General features: G+C 42.4%; 1 protein-coding gene across 2 annotated transcripts in view; it reads right to left on the reverse strand.

Annotated features, from left to right (window-relative positions):
• SLC20A2 (solute carrier family 20 member 2) overlaps positions 1 to 25,515 on the reverse strand; it is a 109,132-nt gene that overhangs the window by 77,775 nt on the left and 5,842 nt on the right. The window lies entirely within an intron of this gene.

Raw genomic sequence — 25,515 nt, forward strand, 5'->3', positions numbered from 1 at the left:
AATAAGTCTATCAACAAAGGACCTTAAACGAAAGCTTTTTTTCTCGCTACATAATGAACTAATTTCATTTATTTGCTCTCTGGCTTTGTCTTCTGCACCTCCCAAGGAGTTGCTATGAGGATGCAGGTTTACCAATACACTACAACTGAGAATAAACATCGCAAATATTCACAAAAGGCATCATCCTTAGCAAAAAGCATTTTGAAGTGCATTTAATTGCCTGGCTGGCTAGAACTGGTCAACCGTCCTTTGACAGTTGGTGACAGACCATCTATAAATCCTGTTGAAGCTCAGGCTGACAGTTAAAGACCTCATGCACACAGCTGATATTCAAAAGAAAATTAGAGGTGACACGGAACTTTCTTTGAAAAATACAAACTGCCTTAGTAAGTACAACCAGGGTCAAGGACACCAAACTGCTTAATATCTACTCAAGATGGTTCACACTAGTTTGTTGTGGATATTTTAGTTCTTATAGTATATGTTGCTCTTATTGGGTACTTCATGAGAGATATCAAGGCATGAATGTCAATCAAATCTCCGAACATCTCTGGGCAATGTCATTCTTCCATTTTGTTTTTTAAACATTTGGGCAAACAGGGAAATTCAACGGCTTGTTCCATGCTTTTCGCTAAATCAACATGGGATTATTCCATCCTGCCTCCTAACCACTCCATGGCATGTCTTCCATATTAACTATTTAGCTATAATCCTGCAAATCTTGTCGGAGCTGTTTGTTTTTCTAATTTTAAAATGTCATATGTCATTTTAGATTTCAGGAGATTTATTCTGCTCAGCTCCCCAAATCCCAGGTCAACTGTGGTACAGGCATATGACGTGGAACCAGAAGACTTGACCCTGTCCTAACAGCTCCGGCACGCGTGACACGCCACTCAAGGTGGCGAACAGCTTGGTGTTCACTGGCATGAGCACAATCCCCCTCCTGGCTGTTTACAAAAACTGTGGGCTGCCAGTCTGGGTGTTTCCACCCCCAGAGCTCAGCTTTAGGCAGCGGCAGCCAGGAGTTGCTCACCCCTCATGAGATGGTAGCTGTCTGCGCTCATCAACCACCCCAACCCGAGTCCCTGCAGTGGGCACCCCACCCCGAGCCCAGAGGAAAGAAGTTGGTACTTATCAAAGATGACTGACCTTGGATGAATACGATCAATTCTCTGTGATCCACAGCGAACATACTCTGCAATTCTCAACACCAAAGGACACTGTAAGGCTATTTTCAATACAGTGATCCTTAACTTACTACATCATAGTGCAGTCAAAGAGTTTCTAAGCCAAACAGTACTTCTTCCCTCAACAAACAAAAAAGCCAATATACCATAAGCACCTATGCATCAAATCTGGCGTCAGAGAGAAACAAGGCAGTGGATCCCACGTCCCTGACGCTGAAGGCAGGGGACGCTAGGCAGTGCTCCAGTTCTTCACATGTCAAATATGCTGAGTGTGACTACACTGTTTCTTTCAACAGTGGCCACACCTGTCCCAAGATCCAAGAACTGAAACATTCCAAAGTAAATAGTCTATCTTCCAGTGTCCATGAGTCACCCTGCTGTTTCCCTTTCATTAGCGAGAAGAATGTAGGAGTCAACTGTATTCTGTCCTGGGCATACCTGTGATGGGAGAGAAAAATCTCTGTGCATCATTTAAAAGCAAGGGAAAGCCTTCCTGTTCGAGGTCACACACTGTGGGGCGGGCGGCGGAAGGCACAGCTGTGCCAGTGAGGGGAGGTGATCTGTGGGTCTCCAGTCCAGCAGATCCAAGAAATCAAAACAAAAACTCACAGTAATGGACTGACCTGGATAAGGACCCTCTGGAGCAGCTACTTCTGTAATTCAAAAATTTCCAGTCACATTAAAAAAGTAAAAATAAACAGGTGAAATTAATTTTAATAATTTTTTTTATTGAACTCCATATATCCAAGATACCGTCATTTCAACATGTCATAAAGATAGCACACCTGAAACTAACACACAGCGCTGTAAATCAATTATGAAGTGAAGTGAAGTCACTCAGTCATGTCCGACTCTTTGCGACCCCATGGACTGTAGCCCACCAGGCTCCTTGGTCCATCGGATTTTCCAGGCATGAATACTGGGGTGGGCTGCCATTTCCTTCTCCAGGGAATCTTCCCGACCCAGGGATCGAACCCAGGTCTCCCACATTGTACGCAGACGCTTTACCGTCTGAGCTACCAGGGAAGCCCATACTCCGATATAAAACATAAAAAAGAAAACAGGTAATGACTATACAAACTGCCAATGAGAGGGTGGGAGAAAGGGAAAGCTGAGGAACTCAGACAAACTGAGATGGGAGGAAAAGGACTTAGAAGAGAAAGAAAGGGCTAAAAAGAGGACAGATGGATGAAATGGAGGAGAGGTGAAAAGCAGAACAGAGTCTGTCCCTGGGCACGGAGTCCAGGTACAGAATCGTGTAACAAACCCTGGAACCTTCCCACCCTGGGACCTAGTGTTGAGGACACAGAAGAGAGGAAAGCCAAGGTCTCTGCGTCATCCAGGAGCGCACGTCTGAGTGAGACGGACAGACCGCCACTCCCCACCCGGCACACACGCGGTTCTTGTGAACGTGAAGACGCAGCTATGTGCCGCGTCCTAGGGGAGCGCACAAGACAGGGGGCACGGTTTCATCTTTAAATGACGGGTACTTTTCATGAATGTAAATTAATTTTTTTATTCAAGTATAGTTGATTTACAGTGTGTGTTCATTTCAGGTGTTCAGCAATGTGATTCAGTTATAACATTCTTTTTCAGATTCTCTTCCCACATAGGCTATTCGGGCATAGTTCTCTGTGCTAATATACAGTAGGTCTCTGTTATCTATTTTGTATATATATGTATATATTTATATGGTATGTACATGCTACTCCCAAAGTCCTGATTTATCCCTCTCCCCTAAAATTTTAAATATATGTCTTAGGCTGTCTCAGGATTCTGCATTTTATTTTGAAATCTCCAAGAGTCACAGATAGACTAATTATTCTAACATACTTTTAAAAAGGACATCTGGAACCAGCAGGAAAGTTTCCTCTCTGAGGTATTCATCATCTTCAAGTTAAACCTGGTGATTTAGTCCAACCAGTGAAGGGAACGGGTGGGAAAGAAGCAGAAAAGGGGAAAATTCACATTTCATGGTCACCAGTTTTTCAGAGGATGGCATGAAGGCCATCAATGGCTTCGTGCTCAAAAAAATTTAAAAAAAACCCAAAAAACCCTCACCAGTCCACTGGGGAGAAAGTCAGAAAGATCTGAGTTCAAAAGGCAGCTCCTAACCCACGCACTTGACCTTGGGCAATTCAGCTGACCTGTGTGAGTCCACCTCCTCACCCGCCCCATAAAACAGGGGCGGCGATGACACATCGAGGGGCCCTAAGGACTTCAGTCACCAGGCACCCGCCAAGCACGCGCTCCCAGTAAACTGCCACCTTTAGGCCCAACAGCCCGCGCCTGGGACATTACGAGGGAGGGTGAGAGGCGTCCTGCTTTAGTTCAAAGCTTCAAAGAATAAAAGGTTGAAAGGGGCTCCAAATAATCGCGATGCACTGCAGGGAAGCCAGGGCCTGTAAACTCGGCTCTGAAGACCGTGGCCTGGGCAGCCGGCTCAGGTCTCCTCCACTCCAGCAGCATATGCTGGGAGCCGAGGGCTGGCTCAGAGCCGAGGGACACTGACCGACCGTTCGTACAAGTTCTGTGTCCGGGCGATGGGGCGGTAATAACCCCCTATCAGCTCCCACTACCCTGGACCCACACCCCAGGGGAGTCCCTGCCCACACTGACTCTGGGCTTGGTCTGCGGGGCAACAGCAAACATAACCCAGAGGCTTGAGTGCAGGCCTGGGGTGGGGGAGCCGGCCCCGCTCCAGCTGCACTTCAGGGCAGCGAGGCCACCACTGGACGCCCGCCTAGCCTTCTGAGGGTAAGACCACGTGGGGCACAGACTTGCCATCTGCACTGAAGCCCCATCCCAGCCAGCCCGACGATGGCCCCCACAGGCTCAGAGGCGACCCCAGGCCAGGCGGCCCTAGCCAGGCTGCCCGCTGACTTCAGAGACCAACTGGCTAGCTCCATCCAAGCAGAAGAGTCACCCAGGTGACCCACGGAACCGTGAGACTTCAGGCTTCCTTTTCCCAGCTGCTAGAATTAGGAGGCCTGTTACACAGCAAAAGATCACAGATAGACAATCTTCAAACGGTCTCTAACAGTCCATCCCTTTACTTTCAAATTAAACCCTCTCAGACTAATCTGTGTCTATCTTACTCTTAAAAAACGCACAATTCTCTTTAAAAAAAAAAACCCCACAATTCTGATTACTACAATTATTTTGTCATATCCACCAGCAGGTTAACCAAACTAAAATGAAACAGTGATACAGTCTGCATGTGAAACTGCTAAAATGGTTAAGTTTAAGCTTTATTTGTTTCGTTCTATAACTAGAAACAAATATTGGGTTAGTTAAAAAGATTGTTCAGGTTTTTCTGTATGCTTTTATAGGGAAACCCGAGCAAGCTTTTTGGCCAAACTAATCTATGTGGCCTTCAATGCTACAACTCTCTGCTAAAGGAATGATTTCTCGGGCTTCCCTGGTGACTCTGTGGAAAAAAAAAAAATCTACCTGCCAATTTAGGAGACCCGGGTTCGATCCCTGGTCTGGGAAGATCCCACATGCCGAGCTGCAGCTAAGTCCTCACACCACAACTGCTGAGCCTGCCCATGCCCTAGAGCGTGGGAGCCGCAACTCCTGAAGCTCACACTCGGCAACAATGAGAAGGCCACGCATCGCAACTAGAGGAAGCCCGTGTGCAGCCACGAAGACCCAGTGCAGCCAAATAAATAAAACAAATAAATAAATTTTTTTAAGAAGATGATTCTCTGTCCTGGCCTTCAGACTGATTACATGGGTATAGTTCACGGCTGTTCAGTTCAGTCGCTCAGTCCTGTCCGACTCTTTGCGACCCCACAGACTGCAGCAAGCCACGTTCATGGCTGTTCAGTACGTCTTAATACTTCAGAAATGGGTAAGAGTACCATTTACGCACAGGTGAGCAGAGAAGACTGATTCAAAGAATAAACCACTTTTTCTTCTGCGCTTCTGTAAGCTAAAAATATATACACATAGCAGCCAGTTCTTCAAGACACTTCTTTCTTAAGACTTTGATAAACAGCTAATTCTGCATAATTTGTAACAATTATATCAGGACTATAAAAATAAAGGCAGCATTATTACTGCTGCTGTTTGAATACTTATTTTAGACAGTTGATCTTTTTAAGTATCCTAGAAGTCCATGCGGAAAATTTATCCTCACCATGCATTCTTAAGTTATCCATTTAACAGACACTTGCTAAACAACTGCTTCCTGCCATTCCGAAACTCTCAAGCATTAACAAGATTTGAACAAACGGCAGGATGCCCAAGATTGTAGCAGAACATGGTGTTAACGACAGTGCTGCCTTCAAGAGGCTTATAATCTGATAGAAGACATGACGGCATATATATAAACTTTCTACCATATAAGAGGGTAATCAGTAAGCATCCCAAAGGGTAAAAATCCATTCCAACAGGAATGTTCTGGTGGGGTTAGTCAAGAAAGGCACCTTGGAGAAAATAACATGTGAATTTGCCTGCTGATAAGCTTTCAACATCGAAAGAAGTGGAAAGAACATTATACAGAACCAACAACGTGCAAAGTCAGAGAAAAAGGAATGCTGTGATGCATGTCTGTACCATGTATGTCTGGGAAATAGATTTCAGCTCTGTCACTTAGCAGCTGTTTAGACCATTGATAAACTTGCTTCCTTTCTCCAAATCAACGCTGCGAAGTGTCCAATTCGAGAGTATGGAGTCCAGAGCAAGACTGCCCAGGCTTCTTCCAGTTTCTAGTTGTTGACTCTGGGCAATTAATTCTCTCTGTGCCTCAGTTTCATCATCTTTAAAATGGGTATAACAACATACAAACTCCATAGGGTGACTATGAAGATTAGATGGGTTTATATTTGTAAAGAATGCAGAACAGTGCCTGTTGCTTAATATATAAGTGAAGTCACTGAGTCATGTCCGACTCTTTGTGACCCCACAGACTATAGCCCACCAGGCTCCTCCGTCCATGGGATTTTCCAGGCAAGGGTACTGGAGTGGGTGGCCATTTCCTTCTCCAAACATTCTGTTAAATAAACAAACTCACACATTTATGCATAATAGCAAGATAGGGAGACAGATGTGCGTGAATATAGAAATATACATATAGCTGTATCATCAAGGACAGAACCTGGTATGTACTAGATGCTAGATTCATATATATATATATATATATATTTTTTTTTTCCCCTTTGAAGTTCACAGACACTGCACTAGAACACAGGGTCATATATGCCCCAATATTAGCCTCCACTCAGTTAAAAGATTGGAGACTGGCCTTCCCCTTTCTCTTGAGGCAACAACTCTACCTGGGAGACGCCAGGCTTACTAAACTGCTAGACAGACATAGCATGGCTGTCAGATTCAAACAAAGCTGCGCTAATGTCTCATGTAATAAAAACACTTTCAATGGAAAAACAAGCATAGGCTTATTAAGTACAATCTGAACCTCTATAATTTATTAGCATTCAAGCTAATGCAAAACAAGAAACCTTAAATATACTGCAATCTAAGATTTCAGGGGGGAAACAAAAGCCCTGAAAAACAAGATTTTAAGCCACGTGACTCAAAATGTGGGTTAACAAAATCCTAATTCCAGTCTAATTTGGCTTCAAGTAGTTATATATCCAAACTGAAAAATTTTTAACTAAAGTTTTATTACATGAATCTACTAAATATGAAGCTGAATTTCCCATTTTTAAGATGAAAATGGGAAACTAAAGATAGTTGACAGATCATACTAAAAGTACTTGAAAATGTTCTGCTACATTGAAGTAAGTGAGCATTTCCTGCATCTTATACTATCTGCTTAGAGACCTCTTTTTCACAGATAATGTATAGGTAAAAACTTCACCTGCCACAAATCAAACTGCACTGGTGAAGAGAATTTGAATTAACAAGTTATCTTGAACTCCTTAATGATAAATGCACCTTCTCAGCTTACTCCATCCAATTATAGCAAAACTGTTAAGAATCGGGCAACAAGCTACTAACTTCCAAAATCTTTTGGTACATTATCAGTTAATATTCATTTCTATTTCAATCCACAAGCAAATAAATCTGTTTCAGAAGCATCTACAACTTTTTTTAGAGTAAGGGTTACCCTACTTTCTAACTTGAAATTTAAGACTTTCTGAGGAAAAGAGGGTTGCAAGCAAGTTCCTTAGTAAGAGTTACCCTTCCGGGTTCATTTGAATCCCAACTTCACTACCTGCTGACTGAGCCACCACAGGCAAATTAACAGACTGTTGTAAAAATGAGTTAATGCACATATAACACTCAGAACAGTACTTAGCAGATTCTTAAAAATATATATTTTACCTACATAAAATAATAAGGAATGGGAAATTGTGTTTGAACCACCTGTACATAGTAGAGATCTATCCTACTTTGGGACTCCTAAGTTTTTAGAGGAAATTTTCAAGGTAAAGCTAAAAGGACCCTCATTAACAGCAGTCCAAATCCACAATGTTTTACTAATAATAATTTCAATTAAGTTCTCAGGGTTCCTATATTCTATTCTCAAGCCACCAAGCCGCTAAAATGCCAAAGTGTGTGGGGAAACACAACACTTGGTACCAGTTTACCAAGAGAGTTGGGAAATCAAGAATTTACTTTCTAATTTTTAATATTTTTGTTGTAAACGGATGCAGTCCATTCCCAACCAGACACACTAGAAGTGGTCACTTTGGCAATAAGTGGTTCAAAATCAACCTCAAATTACAGCAGCTGAAATATTTGTAAGAGATTCTCACTTCACTTGGCTACAAGAATCCAGCAGGGACCTGGCTTCTACAGGGGGAGCAGAGGCTACCTCCTGAGATAGATGTACGCGATTCAGTCTCAAGCACTGTATATTTCATTTTAACAAATGCTCCCATGAAGGCTCGTTTTTCAAAATATCAGCAATAAGCAAAGAAGGACTAACAACTCAGCTCTCAGAACTGTAACAGCCCAGTAATTAGAATAATCCAAGAGGCTGTTCTCTGGAACACAGAGAGACCCTGGTTCACACAAGGAAGGGAGGACGAGCAGGACTGGGGTATCTGTGGTTATTGCAGACTGTGAAACAGGAGACAATTACCCATTTTAGACCTTAATGCTCACATTGTAAGACTTGGTCTGTTCTTTTTCTTGACATTCTATTCCTGTCTCTCCAATTGCCAGGAGAGGGAACATCACCCAATTCTTTGAGTCAGATCTGTTTTTTAAAATAGCCTCCTAGAAAATAACTAAAAATTAATCTTTTCAGTTTCACTACTTAAGATCTTTTCATGTAAATGACACTGAACGGAGGAGTTCCTGATAAATCCAGATTCTTTAAGGCTTAACATGGGGAACACAGCCAATATTTTATAATAAGTATAAAGGGAACAAAGCCTTTAAAAGCTGTGAATTGCTATGCTGTAGACCTGTTACTTATAAAACATCGTACAACTATACTTTAATTTTAAAAAGTAAAAAATAAACCCTCTTTTTAAATAAGATGATGGATGCATAAAAGAGAAGCATATTAATAAATTCCAGCCAACACTTCGATTTTGAATAAGAAAATCCTTGTTCTCATTATTCAACTCTAAGATATAATACAGGATTACAGGATAACAAACAGCCAGTTAGACAAAGAGTATGCTAGTTGTTCATACATGGCATATCAGAAATACATGCAAATCATGACATCAGACTAGTACTTACTGTTCTTTGTATAAGTGTTAAACAAGCCATCTCTTCTCACAAGAGTGGGGTGGTGGGCCAGTGTTCAGTAAAATAATTCGGATAAAACCTCAAACATCCCCCCGCACAATATCCAAAAGAGTCTCTCTGAGATTATTTACCAAAAGTAATCTCTTTCAAAATTTAACTAATTCTGGCCACTGAAGAAAAGGGGGAATCAATCAAATTTAAGTTATGATTCTTTAGAATGTGTTGGACAATTCTGAGACACACTGAGGAAAAAAGTATTAAAGACAGCCAAGCGAAGGCAGCAGCTAAAACACAGAGGCCAGAGGTGAGATCAAAATTAGAAGCGTATAATGTCTGGAGGACTGTCCATATAAGGATATCTTTAAATCAGTAACTAAGTCGGGACCATCCACTGGGCAAAATAAACATCTGCCATCATCGAAGCGGCTGACTCCCATCTCTCATTCAGAAATCTCTGGACCATCTCAGGAGACAAATATGACGTGACTTTGCACTCAACAGCGTTTGGGGCTGTTCTCAAAGCTGGTCTCGACTTTCCCAGTCCCACGTGAGAAACACATATACATGGATCTTTTTTACAAAAGTATGAAAACGCAACAGTACAGGGGACTTCCCTGGCCTTCCCCTGAGACTTCACCTTCCACGAGCGGGATGCAGGTTTGATTCCTGGTCTGGGAACTGGGATGCCACATGCTTCCCAGCCAAAAAAAAAAAAAACCCGAAAGCATAAAATAGAGGCAGTGTTGTAGTAAATTCAAAGCAATATTAGAGGATAAAACTTCTGCCAAGCCTTCCTCACCCCATCTGCTAGGCTATATTTACGTACACTCCCTAACCCCATAAATTTCCTGATCCCCAGAGTGGGCTGCTGTTTTCCTGTTTCATTTACTTATTTGTCAGACTCTCAGGGAGCTTCTTAAGCTGGTGCCAAGCCCAAGAAGGATGAAATAAATAAGGATCTTACCTTCTAGGAGTTCAGTGCGGTATGGCAGGCAGACACAGAGATAACTAATACAGCGTAAGGCCTATGTAACTAACAGGAGTTTGCACAAGGAGGCTTGCGGCTGTCTCTGGCATCGAGGGGAGGGTCTGTGATGGAAAGGACCAGGCAGAGAAACAGCAGAGCGATCAGGACAGGCAAAAGCTCAGAGTCTGTTCTGAGAACAGCAAGAACTATGTGCCTGGAGTGTGAGTGACAGGATGTGAACGGGGGGAAGAGGCAGAAGATTAGGCTGGAAAAGGCAATGACTGAGGTCCCTGCGGGCAATGTGAACTCTGATCAGCACACCGACCCGCCACCCTGAGGCTCTCAACTCCGGCTACACATCAAAATCTCCTGGGAAACTTTAAGACAGAATTGATGTCTGGTATTTACTAGTATCAATTAATTGGTCGAGGATGGGGACTGGGCGTTGGTGTTTTTAAAAGTCTTCTCATGTGATCCTAGCATGTGGTTGGGATAAGCACAGTCACTACAGGCAACAGGGAGTCAACACAACCAAACAAGCAGGATGAGGATGCAAGAACAATAAAAAAAAAGGAAAAAGTGAACTGAGCAATAGAGTGCAGAGCAGACCAGAGAGACTTCCCTGGTGGTCCACTGGTTAAGACGCCGCACTTCCAGCACAGAGCGCCTGGGTTCAATTCCTGGTCAGGGAACTAGATCCCACAGGCCATGGGGTGAGTCCAAAAAGTAAAAATGAAAATATAAATAAATAACATTCTAAAATTAAAAAATAAAAGAGTAGGTCAGAGGCACAGAGACCAGGGTAGGAATGTCCATTTACAGGTTCCTGAATACAGACAAAGAGAGGAGAGTCTAAGCCAGTAGTTAGTACTAACCTTTTCTGGGTCACCGACCTACGTGAAAGTGAGTGATAAAAGTTAAAAGCCTTAAAAAAAAGAAAAGCTGAAAGCCTTTTCCTAAGGAAAAATGCACATATGTAAAAAAATGTACAAATAATTTCGAGGGGTTATGAACCTCTTTTGAGTAGGGGATTCAAGTGAGGAAATCCTGACCCTAAAAGCATTGACTAGAAAGAGGAGAGACACTTGAGGTAGAATCAACAGCATTGATGACTCCCAGGTGAAGGGAAGGCAGAGGGATTTGGGCTGACGCCACCATTTCCAGCTTGAGAGTTGTAAGTGATCAACTTACTTAAATGTCAGGAACGTCACTAAGCGGTAACGTGTATTCATCTCAGTGAGTCTTCCCAGTCCTAGAAGATGAACTGCCATCTTATTCACCACTGAAGAAATTGAGATTGAGAGGTATTAAGGAGCCTGTCCAAGGTCAGGCAGTGTGAAGCGGTGGAGCGGGGATTCAATCCCAGATAGGAAGACTCCAGAGCCCCCAGCATGCCTGGTGAGTGGTCTCCATTCATTAAAAAAGGAGAGACAGGAGGATGGGGCAGAAGTAGGTTCAGTAGGGCAGGAAGAAGGGGCAGGGGAGGGAACACAAACATTACCTTTAGATATGCCATGTTCAAGACGGTACAAGACATAGCAATGACATTGTCTGCTGAATCGGGGTGGGGGGAAGAAAAAAGAAAAGAGCTCAAGGAGGGGACAGTGGAAGACACAGCCGTAGAATGTTTAGCGAGTTCCCTAAACACGTGCAGAGTTCCAGCACATGCTAAGTGCCTCTCTGCAGGTGTAAGTGCTATCCTTCCCTGTCTCTACAAATGAGCGAACAGGACTCGGGAGAGCAAGGCTGCCGAGCCAGCCAGCGGCACAGCCCACCCCCTAACCTAACATCTCTGGCACCAGAAAAAGGAGTGGAAACCATGGTCCTGAGTGGTAGCAGCTCTTACCCTATTCTAAAACCACTAGTGTGAGATACAGGTTTCTTTTTTCTCTTCCAAAACTTTATATAAAAAAAAAACTTGACAGTATTTATTTCCACCATCTAAAGGATTCTGATATTATTTCAATTATTTGAGCGACAAGAGATACCTGCGTCTCAACCAGGTGAAGTATCAGAGCTACACTTTCGCAGGGCAGTGTGCAGACTCAGGTGCAGGCCTGTGCAGACAACAGACATGACACAAATTCCGTGCAGCGCTATTATCATCTGAGTCAGGATTCAGAACAATTAGCCCAATGGAGATAAGTGTCCTGTGTTCCCGGAGGCCACAACGAAGCCAGGAAGTGGTGAAATTTCCTTTTTTACTCTTTTTGTAGCATGAAAAGAATGTGGCTTTTCTCCTCTCTAAAGAAACAAAAATAAACTCTTAAACCACACACTGCAAGTCTAGACTAGTTACTTCAGGTTTAACAGTGGAATAATTTATGCACTGCACGTTTCAGATAAAAACCTGTTACAGTTCAACATTCCGGCACCTTTAAAAATACCTGTACTGGCAGTCACGTAGCCTTTGAGTTAAAAGCATCAAAAAAGTACTTTAAAAGAGCCTGCAACATTATCCTAGAATTTTCTCCTGTTCTAGAATTCAGGTACCCGAGAGAAGAAATACGATGATCCAGTGAAAAGGGTATTGAAGTCCTAGAGCACAACCTCTCCCTCACAGGAGGATTCCTTCCAAAGCCCCGGTCCTGGTCACCCGTCACTAGGCTTGCAGTCATGACCTTCCAGGGCCCCACCCCATCACCGGAGACCTCTCACTAGGTGTTTGTGGGTGCTGCGTACCATGCTTAGTCGCTCAGTCGTATCCGACTCTTTGAAACCCCATGGGCTGTAGCCCACCAGGCTCCTCTGTCCATGGGATCCTCCAGGCAAGAATACTGGAGTGGGTTGCCATGCCCTCCTCCAGGGGAATCTTCCTGATCCAGGCATTGAACTCAACTCTCCCGCATTCCAGGTGGATTCTCAACTGGCTGAGCCACCAGGGAAGCCCTCGCTAGAGCTCAGATGGAGTCAGAATCCTTTGCCTTGTAATTTCCATTCATCAAATATTTACTGAGCACCTGAGATCCACAGCACAAGCTCTGCAAACCCCCTTCCGGTCCTGCCGGTCCTTGATCCGCGCTGCTCTCTCACACCCCCTCCCCCTGATCCAATAACAAACTCCTCCCCCGGGGGATCCTCAGTGACTCCACTTCTCAGCCCATCACTTGTCTCCCTGCTCTGCTGGTGTCTCACCGAAGCGTCGGTCACAGGCGTCAACACAGCCCCCAGGTGTGGTCCAACGCCTGTTTTTAGCAGCTGCATCACAGGGAGGCTTGCAGAAGCCTGTGGTCAAATAAACCCTAGCTGATCTTGGGTGTATGTGAGCCAATTCTCGACTCCTGCAGATGCTTCCTCTTGCTGATTTTATTTAGAACGCTGCCACAAGCTATCCAGATGATTCTGATTCGAGAGTCTGCTCTGTATGGCATTAGTCATCTCTCCTAGGTGGATGTCATCTGGAAAGTTAGATAAACTTCTCTCAATCCAGTCTTTATAGAAAGAGGACACTGTGATTTAAATGTGCTATCAACGGGAACTCAAAAGTTCCCTGTGGTCCCAAAGATCCCTTTATAGAATCTCAAGGCTCAGAACTACCATCTGATTTTATCCATTTCAGCCTTTCTTGAGGCAACAGCTCTGCTGAAAATCTGATGAAAGCCATCACAAGGATTTGTTATTCAGCCACTCAGTTGGGTCCGACTCTTTGTGACCCCATGGACTGCAGCATGCCAGGCTTCCCCGTCCTTTGCTATCTCCTGGAGCTTGCTCAAACTCATGTCCATCTAGTCGGTGATGCCATCCAACCATCTTGTCTATCCTCTGTTGTTCCCTTCTCCTCCTGTCTTAAATCTTTCCCAGCATGTCGCCTCTTTGCATCAAGAGACCAAAGTATTCGAGTTTCAGCTTCAGCATCAGTCCTTTCAGTGAATATTCAGGGTTGATTTCCTTTAGGATTGACTGGTTTGATCTCCTTGCAGTCCAAGGGACTCTCAAGAGTCTTCTCCAACACCACAGTTCGAAAGCATCAGTTCTTTGGTGCTCGGCTTCTTTATGGTCCAACTTTCACATCCGTACTCGACTACTGGAAAAGCCATAGCTTTGACTAGACGGACCACTGTCGGCAAAGTGATGTCACATGTACACAGTTTTGCAATCAAGATCAGATGGTTCCAGGACCTCCATGAAGCCCATCCATTGGCCTGTTGAGGTAAACTTAGAAATTCTAGAAGCTATGAAAAATATCTATGGTCATTAGGATCCATTCAGAGCCATTTCTAAAATAACTGATTCTCTATCTAATGCCCAACAACACCCTGAAGAAGCCAATTAATTGGAACTCAACGGACCTTAATTCACTAATTCTACCAGAGAAGATATAGAGAAACTAAGAAATCTGAGGAAAACCAAACCACAGGTTATAAGAGTACTTTAGATACAAAAGTTATGCATACAAAGATACATGTTGCAACACTGTTTATAGTGGAAAAAAGGAGGGGCCATCTTGAATATCCATCCTCAGGGAAATGGCTGAATGAATTATATATGTTGAAACTGTTATTCATTTTTTGAAAACAAGAGTTAGATCTGATCTATTGATCTGGAGAAATAGCCATGATCTATTATGAAGGAAGAGAAAGCTTTAGAATAATGTATTGAGTATGATCCTATTTGAAAAGCAAAAAAAAAAAAACCTAACAAATCTTATTGTCATTAAACATACTTTTTTGAATATAGGAAAAGGTGTAGAAGAATTCACATCCGTGAACACGGATGGGGAGGAATGAATTTTGTTGTTGTTCATCCTTGTGTACATTCACGTGTTACAAGCAAATACTGATTTTGCAAAGCAATACATTTTAAAAAGAAAAGAAACTAAATAAAGTTGACAACAGGATCTATAAATAGACTCAGCTCTCTCACCCCAACACTTTAGGCAGGTTTTCTAAACCTTTTCTGATGTCCCCAAAAGGTTCCCACCCACAGGATGCCTTGGACCAAATCTAACTTCTTTTTGACTTTTCAGTGATTCTGAGTTTTTCACTGTTGGGTACTTGATTCACTGTCACAGGCATTCTTCTGTTATACTTATGAAAGCTGTGTTTTGTAGATTAAATGTGTCCACAGTCCACAGGTGTGATTTTTCCCCCCTTAGGAAAATATCCATCTCGGCAGAGCCATGAATAAAAGGAATGCAGAATCCGTGAGCCCAGTATGTGGGAGATGCGTGCATGAAGCACAAACACTAGCCCATTCTAAAGCGAAGACACAAGAGCAGAGACACTGTTGTCTGTTGGTTCAGGGGTTCTCAACCTTGGCTAAACATCAGAATTACATAGAAGTTTTTTAAAAATACCAGTGCCTGGGCAGCACTTTCAATGATTCTAATTTAATTGGCCTGGTTGTAGGTACTTGTTTCATTCTTAAAGCTAACGAGATAATTCAAACAGAGTTAAGAATCACTGCTTTCTACATTTCACTCTTTCCTTTCTTCCATTTTTTTTTTTTTTTACAAAGAACATTTTATCGGTTACATTAAGGCTAGAAGATAGTCGTATGTGGGAAAGCCAAAACTGATCAAATCAGTTGATCCTGTCCACTGTTTATAAATTCCTATCATCCTTATGTGGACTTCTGATGCCAATTATTAGGTTGGTGCAAATGTGTTAATAAAGTTGTTTAAATCCATGGCTATCATCAATAGAAGCCCTTCACATGTCAAAAGAGTATTTGTAGCTTCATCTGAATAATGACTCATCATTTATTATAAACTTTGGAGGCAATGATTTTATGAAACATTTCAGGACCCCTAAACATGATGTTGGAAAGCAAAAAGCATTAGCACTGACCTACTGATTATCTGAAATGTTGCCAGACATTAGCCAATGATGGACTTGCTGATTTTTTGTGCTAATCTAGAGGTATTTTTAAAAATTAATCTCTACCACATCACAGAAAATTGAAAACCAGAAAAATCATTATATGAAATATCTGTCCCACTCAAATTTAGTATCTGAGAACAATAATATACCCGAGAAAACACGCTAATAAAATATGAAAGGGGATTCATTAGCCAAATGAAATATTTATTTAGTACCCATTACATTACAGTACAAAGAAGACAAGATTCTATACTTTGGACGTATGCCACAATTCAAGCAGATAATTTAAAACAAAGGACAATGACAACATATGTTACTTTACTTGCCTTTATATGTAAGTGTGGATGGTATTAGCATGTATTTTCAAAGAAGCTTTCAGCAGCCCATCCAAAAAGTTCTGATCAAGGAACTGCATTCCTAGGCATTTGTGAAATGAAAACTCGGGTCCACACAAAACACCTGCACATGGATCCTCGTAACTGCTTTATTTGTAATAGCAATGAACAGCAAACCACCCAAATGCGCTTCCAAAGGACAAATGGTTCAACTGTGATGCATCCATACCACGGACCAGTACCAGGCAGTAAAACGGAACTACTGATATACACAACCGCGAGAAGGCATCGCAGGGGCACCATGAGGAGTTTAAAAAGCTAATCTCAAAAGGTCACGTGCTGCACAATTCCATTTATGTAATATTCTCAAAATGACAGAATTATAAAGCCGGAGAACAGATTAGTGGTTACCCAGGGTTGGTGGGCAGAGGGAGGGTTATGACGGAGCAGCAAGCAGAAAGCCTTGGGTTGATGCGACAGCTCTGTCCTCCTGATTGTGGTGGCGGGTTACATGAATCTACACGTGATGGATCTGACGGAGAAGGGACAGGCTACCCACCCAGTATTCTTGGGCTTCCCTGCTGGCTCAGTTGGTAAAGAATCCGCCTGCAATGCGGGAGACCTGAGTTCAATCCCTGGGTTGGGAAGACCTCCTGGAGAAGGGAAAGGCTACCCACTCCAGTATTCTGGCCTGGAGAATTCCATGGACTGTATAGTCCATGGGGTTGCAAAGAGTCAGACATGACTGAGCGAATTTCAGTTTCACACATGATGGAGCTACACAGAAGTACATACACACACAAATGTGTGTGTGTAAAACTGGAGACAACAGAGTAAGCTCTGTGTGTTGTACCAGGGTACAGAACTACACACAAATGCACGCCTGTAAAACTGAAGACATCCAAGTAAGCTCTGTGGGTTGCACCAAGGTCTGTCTTCCGTCTTTGCTCCCGTACTAGCTGCCTCTGTGGGAAACTGGGTGAAGGATACACAGGACCTCTCTGCATTTTTACAACTTTCTGTGAATCCGTAACCATTTCAAGACAAAAAGTTTAAAATGAGTTTGAGGGAAACATAAAACTTACTTATGATAAACCATTTTTCTTAATCTAAAGGAACGCAGGTGGCTCAGATGGTAAAGAAGAATCTGCCTGCAGTGCAGGAGACCCATGTTCGATCCTTGGCTCAGGAAGATCCCCTGGAGAAGGGAATGGCTACCCAATCCAGTATTCTTGCCTGGAGAATCCGAAGGAAAGAGGAGCCTGGAGGGCTATAGTCCCGCCAGGGTCTGTAAGACCTGGGGTTACAAAGAGTTGGTCACAATTGAGCAACTAACAGTTTTACATTCATGGACAAGTAAAGGGAGGTATGCCAGATAGCTGGAGGGGAAAAGATGGAGGGAATACTTACAGAGGATATCTGCAATATCGCACCCCAGGCATTACAGCGGATCTCGTTCAGTCAACACTCGGTCCAGTGAGGTGGCTGCCGCTAAAGAACCGCACTTTCAGATGAGGAAACAGAAAGAGAAGGTAAGAAATGCAACCAAGGGCACGCAGCTGGCACGGAGCAATGATATCAAAGTTAAGAAAAGACCATCTCAAAGCAAACAGGATTTTAAGGAGAAAAGAAGAGCCATTTCTGCATCAAGAAGGGTTTAAAAGGTAGTTTAAAATAGGTAGAGTAGGTGAAATGCTACAGATGTAAATCTTAAAAAGGCCCACATTCACAGCACACTGGGTTGAAAGTGTGTCTTCTGAGAATTAAAAACCCACGATACACATTAGCCCTGGATAACTGGATGCACTTGACCAGAGAAGAATGCGAAACTGTGGTTATTTCTTATTTACCTTTAAACTTCTGCTTAGAAATGAGAAGGGTGACACCCCTTTAAAAGGTGCTCGATGAATGAAAATAGGAGATAAAAGTGAGCCAAAATTCAGAAATACCACAAACAGAGGAAAACAAAGCTGATTATAACAAAGCCTATTCACAAAAGAAAAGGGACAGTCTGCAATCTTGTCAAAAGACGGGCAAGATGGTCTGAATGAGGTTAGCAGAAGACAGGAATCTGCATAGGATGACCACAAGGATGAGCAAGGTGAGTATCTGTCTGCAATAAAACAGTTTTAAAGATAGTAACGCAGTTAGGCTTGGCTTCAGTCTGGCTTAGAAAAAGTAAGAGGAACCTTTCTGCCCTTCATCACTCCATCCATAAATTCAATGCAAATAATACAGTGGTGGGGGTGGGGGGAGTGGATGGAAATTTTAAACAAGATTGGTCACAAGCTGACAGATAAGGCCGGGGCGACAGAGACGTGGAGATGAATTCTCAAAGCAGCTTTCAGGACCTCTGGCGCCACCTGCACCAGCAGCCCTGATCCCACGAAAAAAAAAAAAAAGCAAAAAGGGAGGCGACAACAGCGATAAACACACCACTGTTTTCATAGGTCTGGTGAAAATGCTCACTCCTCAGAAAGCTGCTTAAGAGAGCCTTAAGAGAAAGTCAGGGACACTGAAAACAACACTGGCAGTCCCTTTAACACAGCAACTGCCCCAGGATGACCAAGCAACATTTTCATAAGTGCAGTTTTTGAAGACTGCTCATCACAGCATTGTTTACAATGGCGAGAAACCTGATACCTAAATTATCAAAAAGGGATTAAATACATTATGGTATACTCGTACAATGGAATACCAAAGAGGGATCAGACATATTATCATATACTCCTACGGTGGAATACCGAGCAGCTGTGTGAAAAAAGGAAGATATTAACCCACAATGCCAGGGTATGAGGACTTCCCCTGGCTAAGACTTCACCTTTCAATGCAGGGGGCTGGGGTTTGCTCTCTGGTCAGGGAGCTAAAACCCTACATGCCTTATGACCAGAAAACAAAACATACAACAGATAACAACGTTCTAACAACTTCAGTAAAGAGTTTAAAAATGGTCCATATTAAAAAAAAAAAAAAAAACTTACAAAAACAAAAACAGGGTACAGCAAAGGGAGACAGGAATCAACGAGAGCTGTTCTGATTGGCCACAGCGGGAGCCGCCAGAGCGATATTTACTGCATCTGATTATAACACCAGTATGATCATCCAGCAGTCTGCATGGGTATAAATCAAAGGCTGGATAAACGAATAACTGGGACAGCAAACGCCCTGTGCGGAAGGTGCCAAACACAGTGGGGAGATCCCCTGCCCCGCCCCAAGGAGGTGGAGCAGGACCCCCACTCCCGACGTGGGGGCTGCCTTCTTCCCAAGAGCACTGGTGGAAAAGGCACAAAGAGGAACTTCGCAGGAGAACTTGACAAGCATCCCCTCAGCCAGGACACCAAGGTTACAGTCACGCAGACAGGAGGTCGCCCTGAAACAATGCCATGAAAACCACACTCTGCCCCGGCGGTCTCTCTCCCCCCCACACACAACCCCGGTTGAACCAGGAGAAAAACGTCAGACAGATCCCAGTTGAGGGGCGCTCAACAATATCTGACCAGTACGCCCCCCCACCCCCAGACTGTCCAAGTCATAAAAACCAAGAGAAGTCTAAGAGACTGTCCCAGGCAAGAAGAGCCTGAGGAGACGTGAGGACTGAAGCCTGGCGTCCTGGTTGGGGTCCTGGAACAGAAAAAGACAAGAGATAAAAACCAAGGAAGTCTGAGGAAGCGGGGACTTTGGCTAATGACGACCTATCAATACTGGCTCATTAGTTCTGACAAACACACCACATCAAGGTGAGATGTTACTGACAGGGGAAACGGGAAGCTCTCAGTCCTAGCTTTGCAGTATTCTATAAACCCCAAACTCTCCTAAAATAAAAAGATTAGTTTTAAAAACGGAAAAGGGAAAATTTTAATGAAGATATATCAACTCATGATGCTTCAGAATGGTGGCCAATATGTAATATATGAAAGATGAGTCACTAGATAGCACATGTTATAAAACTAGTTTTGCTTAAAAAATACACATATATATCTATATGCCAAAAAGTCTCTATGGCAAAAGACCAACCATACATCAAATCACCGACCTAGCGATTTTCACCGTCTCCTCTGTACTTTTCTAGAGTAGTTGGTTTTGTCTCTCCACTGAGCACTGGTTACATTTAATATTGAGCCTCATTAATTTCCATAGTCAAGAACACTGTTGTTTTATTTTGGGGAAAAATTAGGTGTCTCACATAGAATTTATATAGAGTCCATTTTAGTTCAAAATAATATGCACTTATAAAACAGCTGAACTTTAACTTTTTCAAGAGGAAACATTTCAAAAGGCAGTACATTTTAAAAAGGCAAACATTTAAAAAGTGACGGAAAGCGTGGAATTTAATCAGACCTGGAGTGTAATCCTAGTTTCACCATTTACTGTCGGTGTGACCTCGGGCGGTTCAATCCCCTCCTCTGCCCTCTTTAACAATGGGGAAAATGTAACACAACAAGCCTCTGGATCTGCAGAACTGACCTAACATTTATTTGCCTATTTATCAATATAAACACGTATTTATATACCACATAAATATATTTTATCACCTCAAATTTTATTAGAAATTATCTGAGTGGTAGCAAAGAGTTCAATGTATGCCAAGAGCCTGACCCTACTGAGGTTCCATAAGGGCAATTGTTATTGTTATCAATAATAATAATATTAAAAAATTCAAGAAAAAATCAAACACTATCAGAAAAAAATTTCACGTCTCAAAGACTCTAACAGGGAGCACCCAGAGACAAGATCAGCAGCTCAGCCCATCTCACACCATCTGCTGCGAGGTCCCAGAGCCTCTGCTAACTAGACATTCATTAGGGCGATTAAACACATTAACGTGCCCACAGGACTGCTGCTGAGAATACTAAGTGAAAGCCACTTGTCCAATCATAGCCAGCTTAAAACTAAACTTTGGAACAGTAATGTACCAAGTGCCTCCCTTGCTATGGAAATACACTTTCCCTACCTGTGAATGGAATGTCAATACAAATTAACACCAGCCATAAAACACAAACCAAACTGATTCAAATCCCTGGACTACAAACAATGAACTTTACTGAAGATGCTTTAGACAAGACACATATTTTGATCAAAATTCAGGGCTGGTAGTTCCGTCTCAATACTGATGTTTAAAAATTATCCCAAATATAAGCCTTATAGTACACAAAATCACAAGAAAATAAACAAATCTAATCATGACATTAGTGGACTTTTGTAACAAAGCTAAACAACCCAGATCAGAAGAACCATTTGTCTCCAGTTAAAACTTAACCCAGCCTGATTTATCATATGGTCCAAGACAGACTCATATTTTAAGACCTGCTAATTTAGGAAGAAATGAATCCAACCATAAGCAAAATAATATTAAATCATTGTGCCAATTTTTTCTTGTTGTCATTGTTTAGGCGCTAAGTCGTGTCCAACTCTTTTGCTACCCTATGCACTGTAGCCTGCCAGGGTCTTCTGTCCATCAAATTTCCCAAGCAAGAAAACTGCAGTAGGTTGCTATTTCCTTCTCCAGGGGATCATCCCAATCCAGAGATCGAACCCATGTTTCCTGCATTGGCAGGTGGATTCTTTACCACTGAGCCACCAGGGAAGCCCGTCAGTTTTTTTCTACTACACTAGAAAATGCAGATTGTGCAGTTTGGTTCTGGTGAAAGAAGTTAATGTAAACACCTTTTGAAAGAACAAAAATGTAGATATAATCCAGGAACTAAATTCAGGTTCACATAAAATTCAGGCATTGAGATCATAACTACACCAAGACTGATTTTATAACACATTCCAAAGCACCTGTATCCAGTAAGTCTTCCTCCAACTTTTCTGAAAGCAGTTGTTACGAGAACCCATCCCGGTGACGTCACTCTAGCTAAACACTTTAAAAGCTAATGGCATATTTTTATCACATATGCTTAAGTGAGCAAATTTTAAATTTGAGAATGGATGTGACTTACGGGAAGAAACAATTGTCATTGAGAACTACATCTGGCAGGTAGACTAAGGGAAATAAACTTCTGGTTTTAAAAAAAAAGAGATTGACTATAAGGTTTTGAGTAAGGTAAGTTTTCCTAAAAACTATAAAAGCATATGTGAAACGGGAATTCCACTTGTTTCGGGCAGCAACATTGTCTACGGTGTAAGAGTACATTCATCTGCCACATTCTCTCCCGGGTGTCGTGTTCTCCAAATTTTAAACAATAATTGAAGAAGGGACCGTCCACTAGAGCCACCTGGGAAGCCCATAAGAAACCATACATATTACCTCATTTAACCCATGCAAGATTACTAGACAATTTTCACTATTTTAAGTGGAGACACTGCGTCTGAGTGCTTTAAGGAAGCTGTCCGACTCACACAGGTAATAAGGGAGGGACCACCCATGACTTCATCATCACAACACACACACCCCATTATCTACACATTGTATCTGACATTCTGAGGTTTCTGACTTATACTTTCTGACTCTCTCAATTAATCTGTTCCTGTGATAGCTGCTGCTTATGTAAATACACTCTTGCATTCGCCCCACTGCATTGTGATCGTTCACTCATCAATAATTCCCTACTCAGTGATGAGCTTCTGGAGAGAAGAGCCCACCCTCTGCCCATCTCTGGAACCTCAGACCACAGTGCTGCACTCAGCACGCCTGCACGCATTTCCTGTTAGTACCTAACAGTGGTTCTGATGTTGATTTTACTATCTGCTCACAAGTGGTGAACGTGACAGAATCAGCTCCAAGATACCTGACAACCACCATCAGAATCAGGGCAGGCTCCGGCAGAAAGAAGATTCAGTATGATCAGCTTCCATTTGCTGGGTGGTTCTTAAAAGCAGTATTTAGATACTACATTGTATGGGCTTCACTGGTGGCTCGGACAGTCAAGAATCTGCCTGCAATGCAGGAGACCCAGATTCAATCCCTGGGTCGGGGAGGTTCCCCTAGAGAAGGGAAAGGCTACTCACTTCAGTATTCTTGCCTGGAGAATTCCATGGAGAGAGCAGCCTGCTGGGCTACGGTTCAGGGGGTCACAGAGTCAGAGATGACTGTGCAACTAGCACTATGTGGTTTACAGGGTTTTCCTTTCTACGTTTAATAAAGCTGCGTCTGTACTCACATCAGTCCACTTTCAGTAGTTTATTCACACAGCACCACACTCATAACACATGCAAGAATGAAGGAAAAAATATGACAAGGTAAATCATCAACAGGGTAACATTTTGCTAAAAAGCTACCTTTTCATCAGGACTCCAGAGTCCAAAAGGGCAAGAGTATACAATTTATATGCTTTCCAAGGCAAGAAGCTAACAGGGTTGGTTATTAATGACACTTTGAGACTGTTACAAAATGACACAGGTTAATACTTAAGGACATCAAGTCTCTCAAAATAAAATATTTACAAGATTAAGTTTGTTTTGTTATTCAAGTCTTAGAACTTGAAAGTATAAAAAAAAAATGATGACCTTGTATTAACATTCAGTGACAGAATTACTGATACTTTTTATCCTTTTAGGGGAACTTTTACCTAATAAATCTTAAGTGTCTGCCGGTTTGTGGTTTTAGTTTTCCTTCCCCTTCTAGAAACTATGTGTCCTTTTGTGGTATTTACCTTTCTCTTCCCATTTTCCACCCACCCCTAACCCCAAACCTGCTTTGAATGTCTGTCTTTACTCTTTCAAGGCAAGGCAGTGAACTGAAAAGGCAAGAACTCTTGAATAAAGAGTTAAAAATGCCAGCATTGTATGATTACCCTCTCTTTGGAGTAAGTTTAGTCTTCTAGAACACCCATCTAATTCTTAGAAGCAGAAAACACAGGAAGCTCAATGTTCCAAGAAAAGTTAATAATAACTGATTCATCCTGGCTACCCAGGAAATACACAGCAAGGACGTGGGTTCCATGCAAATACAGCCAACAAATTCATCTAGTAATGCCTGCCACCCAGGGACGAGGAAAATAGAAAAAGGCTCATGGAGCAAATACACAAAAGGCGTAGGAAGAAAACAACAATAAATGCAGTGTGCTGAGCAGGAATCAGAGCTGGATGAAGCCCATGACAGGCCAGGGAGCGCTACAGACAGAAGAGGCAAGGTGGTACAGAAGTCATCACCAAGGGGGAGCGACAGAAACGAGCGGGGCTAGGTGGGAAACCGGGGCTGACAAGTGATAACAAGAAAAGACCGCAGGGGCTGGCTGGGAAGGGGTACGCCCAAGGAAACCGAGGGGAAAGAGAACAGAGAGCATTCTTGACGGGAGGCTGAGTCATAGAAAAAGGCAGGAAGGAAAGACACCAAACAAGAAATTCTGGACAGATGAGAAATAAACACTAAAGTGAGACCAGGTGATAACTAGGCAGGGCAGAAAGGCAAAAAAAAAAAAAAAAGAATGAGGTAAAAGAAGCCTCTGTGAAAGGAAATACTAAAAAAAAAAGACAAATGGTTTCAGGAATTTCACTTTATTAAATTTTAAAATCTGTTTTGTTTCTGTTTCTCTGTTGGGTAAAACTTGATTAAGAACAATGGTTTCCACAATCTCCAGGGGAGAAAAGGTATTGATGAGGTCAACTGACTTAGCAAGAGTTAGAAGAGCTGAAAACAGTCCAATTTACTCATGTCTGTTAACCATCTTAGCTCTAACCCACAGACTGACTTTCACACTGACCACATGTACACACACATTAATGACCTTAATGATCAACTGCTTCATTTGTTGATCACAAAAGCTTCCTCTCTCTCACTTTTTCTCTTTTTGGGCTTATCAGTGTGTGGAGAAATCCCTGCTTCTTACTATGGCGGTAAAAAAGAAAGGGCAGAGTAAGAGTGTGGCCTTTACATCAATATTGCTACAAAGAAGTCTGATGGAAGCTTAAAACAAGGTTAGAACAATAATGGGGAAAAGATGTAAATTTCCTGTAAATTCTACTTCTGGGCTCCTACATAACTAAAAACAGAACATCGTGATCATGCTTCATTTCCCTCTAGCAAACAGAGGAAGAAAACAAAACACCAAATAAGAACATAAAAACAGTAAAAAAAAAAAAAAAAAAAGAAAGAAAGGAAAAAGAACGACAATTACTCTACTCTTGATCCTAGGAAAGTCTGTTCGTGAAGCTATGATTCATATAATTCTTATTTTTAAGCTGAAAAAATACAGTCATTGGATTTTTACAAAAATCCATGCAAGAAAAAAGCAGGCACATACACAGGCCGAAGGAAGATAAAGGAAATGAACCTGGAGTCACAGAGTTTTGAACAATCACTGAGAAGAAGCAATTCCTCGACATCCGGCACTTTGAGGAATTCTTCAGTGAAAGTCAACGTCTGGGGCCAGCATCCTACTACAAGCTCCCATTTCCCCTATTGTATCTACTACTTTTCTATCCACGCAGAAGCAAACTCTGATTGTAAGCAGATTACCAGCTTTAGCAGTAGAGGAAAAAATTACTCAATATTACACACTAAAGCAATGGGTTAACAAAGACAATGTAAGACACACGAGTCATGCCACTTTGTAATTGCAGAACTATCTTCTTTCAGCTGCTCA

Source organism: Cervus canadensis, chromosome 31, assembly GCF_019320065.1.
Source record: "Cervus canadensis isolate Bull #8, Minnesota chromosome 31, ASM1932006v1, whole genome shotgun sequence".
In the NCBI taxonomy this organism is placed as follows: domain Eukaryota; kingdom Metazoa; phylum Chordata; class Mammalia; order Artiodactyla; family Cervidae; genus Cervus; species Cervus canadensis.